The sequence below is a fragment of the Pundamilia nyererei genome, unplaced genomic scaffold (genome assembly GCF_000239375.1).
Source record: "Pundamilia nyererei isolate P.nyererei 1_Seehausen unplaced genomic scaffold, PunNye1.0 scaffold01051, whole genome shotgun sequence".
In the NCBI taxonomy this organism is placed as follows: domain Eukaryota; kingdom Metazoa; phylum Chordata; class Actinopteri; order Cichliformes; family Cichlidae; genus Pundamilia; species Pundamilia nyererei.
Window position 1 is genome coordinate 18,993 of NW_005188452.1, and position 3,296 is coordinate 22,288.

Genomic DNA, 3,296 nt, shown 5'->3' on the forward strand with positions numbered 1-3,296 from the left:
GCGTACTACGGACGGTGTGGTGGCTGGATTGGGACACAGCCACTGTGGCTCTGTGTAAACTATACAGACCATGTTTGCAGACATCATGTGAGAAGCAGCTCTGACAGTGTGCAGACCGTCCCTCTGTTAGAGTCCTCTGTGCTCCCACAGCAGGGTAAAGTTCTCTATAACAGTCACACCACAGAGTGATCACAGACAGGTGTGTGAGACCAGCAGACTGAAACAACCCACCACACAGCTGAGACACTGCACTGAGGTGAGTGTGGTGGTTCAGAGACTCCAGGACCCCAACAGATGCAGACCATCTGGTTTAAACAGGTCAGACTGTGGATTTAGGAAATTATCAAGCAGGTTTTTTGTCTTCATCCTGTTGTTCCTGAGGATGGAGTCATCAGGTGAAGCAGGATGGAGTGAAGAGCAGGCTGGGATCAGCTGTGGTGTCATGTAGATGGAGGGCGAGGTGCTGCAGGAAGCTGTGGAGGAGCTGAGGCTGTGATATTCTTGAGGTGTCACTTGGAGAGGTGCAGGTTTCCTTCAGGAGTCGGATCCATTTGAATTCCCTGGAGATGGAGATCATAGGCTGTCCTCCACCAAGGACACTTAGTTCATCCTGGAGGCTGAAATAGTGGATGAACTCCTGACAGCGAGGGGTGGAGTCAAGACCGTCTGCCAGTGCTTCATGCTGTGGTCCTGGGTTTAGATCCTGGTGGACTGAAGCTCAGTGGAGCCTTTGGTTGGGTGCTCAGTGTGCTCCATGGACCTGAAGCCTGGGCTGGTCCTGACCACGGCACAGCTAGAGTTCAGATCTTTCTAGCTTCATTGAGGAGTCCAGGAGCTGTGTCCTTCTTCAGTCTGGTGCAGGGTGGAGGGCCTTGGTTCATTCATGGATTTTTCAGCTTAGACAGACATTTGTCTGACAGGAACAAACAGTCAACCTCATCATCTGAAAACACAAAACAGCAGCAGTCAAAAACATCACATCATTTTAACACTTTAATAAGAAACAAAGACCTAAAACAAATTCTAATGAAGTCATCCAGGCAAAGTTGTTTAGAGTAAATACAGGAGCCACAGTCAGACCAACATGTGCTGGTTTTTGATATTTCCAGAAGCTTCCTGCTGTATCACAGTTTCTCCTGCATGCAGCAAATATCTGTGCTCACCGAGAGCTTCCAGTCTTATAAAACATTAATATGTTCAGTAAATGTGATTATTCTTCATGCACTGTTTGTGATGTGAGGAGGGTCAGTGCTGCAGCTGCAGCAGGCTGTAGTTCAGTCCAACCAGCTGAGCAGTGACACACGTTTATTTTCACTTTATAGGTGGATGATGTTCTTAGTTTATCAGGGAGGTAATTCAGGTTCACTTTAACTGCTCGAAGATGAATCAAAATCATATCAACTGTAAACACATAAATGTGAACTGTGGATTTATAAATGTGAATATTCCTTTTAAATCAAGTAGGAAAAGTCCACATACTTCACTCAGGTACACATGCTTGTGTTGTGCAGCAACAAGCAGCTCTTTGAAGGACGTCCCTATCAAAGCTGAGTGAACCTGGTGCTGTATGAACATAATAGTTCAATAATATATTTGTATGAGGGAACAGGAACTGTTCATGTTTGTGTCTCATCTCTACGTCTTCATATCAATCATGTGTGATAAACACTGATACAAACTAAACAGCTGTATTTATGTGTTGTTGTTCCTCCATTTGTGTTACAATGAGTTTAATAACTAAATACATAACTTATCAAACTAAACCCACACATGTAAACGTATAAACAGTGTGGGTCAGGAACACGCTGCACCTTCATGAGGCTGAGCACACACAGGACTGACAACCTTTACAATTAATTCATCATTTATTTCAAGCACATTTGTACATAATCAATGATTAATGAGCAAACAGCAGCAGCCAGTAAAGATGGAAATATGGATAATATGAAGCTCGATGTTTGGATCCTGCCTTCAATACAAGAAACAACAGAAGGTGCAAACTGTAGATAAAGATGAATCATCAGAGGCTGGATGTTTCTGATCACTTTCATGATTTTATTGTGACTAAAGAACATAAAAGGCTTTTAATCAGACAGCAAAACGGTGGATGTATGCATGATAGATGGATGTTTGGGTGGATGGTGAAGTGGAGCCAACTTTAGCCTCTTTCCACTGACGACTCTTTTCAGTTCCTTTGTTTCCAGAGCAGCAGCAGCTTTATATCCTCTTCTGTTCGATCCAGTTAAAGACTCTGCAGGTTCAGAGATGTCACAGTATTTAACTGTCTGTGTCTCTATGATTAAAGTCTGAGGTTATCACACACGTGTTGGATTGTGGGTTCAGTTCTGGCTGAAGCTTTTCACTGATTTTGAGGACCCAGAGTTCAGCAGTTGTTGAAAGTTCGGAGGTCAGACTGGCTGCAGAACAGCGAGCTTCATGAAGCTCAGTGTTGGAGAACTGAGTCACATGACGTAAACAGCAGCAGCGTCTCTGAGGTTTACCGTCGGTCACCTGAACTCTCAGAAAGTCCCCGCTCTCTCTGTGCTTTCACTTCCTGTTCAGCCAGCAACCAATCAGAAAAGCAGCTGCTGCTGTGTCAGCTGTTACTACAGGCTGTATACAGTCTGTAATACAGACTGTATGTGAACAGCAACAGAGACACACAGAGTCAGACGCCCCCTGCTGGATCCACACTCAGTCAGATCAGTCAGAGTTTAAGGCTGGAATGTCCCAAACCAGTTTAACCAGTTTAACCAGTCTGACAGTCTGAGTGGAGTCTGCAGGTTTGAGTCACATCAGTAATAATCACCTGTCCACACAAAGTCTGAAAAAATACATAAATAAAATTTTAGAGCTGATTATTGCAGCAAGCAGCCAATCAGAAGCAGCTGAGTCATCAGTTACCAGGTAAAGCTGAACAGCAGCAGAAGTGTAATGAAATGTGCATGTGTATGTGTTAGCAGCGCCCGGGGAGCAGTGTGTAGGGACGGTACCTGCTCAGGGGTACCTCAGGGTAGCCGTTCAGTGGAGTTGAACCCCGACCTTCCGATCATGGGGCCACCACTCTACCTACTGAGCTATCCCTGCCCTCACAGTGCGCTGATCCTTCACTGCAGTACGGTAACAAACAGACACGAAGTCCTGCATTAGAAACAAATCTGCTTCTATTCTTACTTTATTTTCTTATTGTGAAGCAGTGACAGGGGGAAAGAAAAACTCCCTTTAAACAGGAAGAAACCAACTGAACCAGCCTCAGGGAGGGGCGGGGCCATTGATATACCCTCATGTTAGTTAGC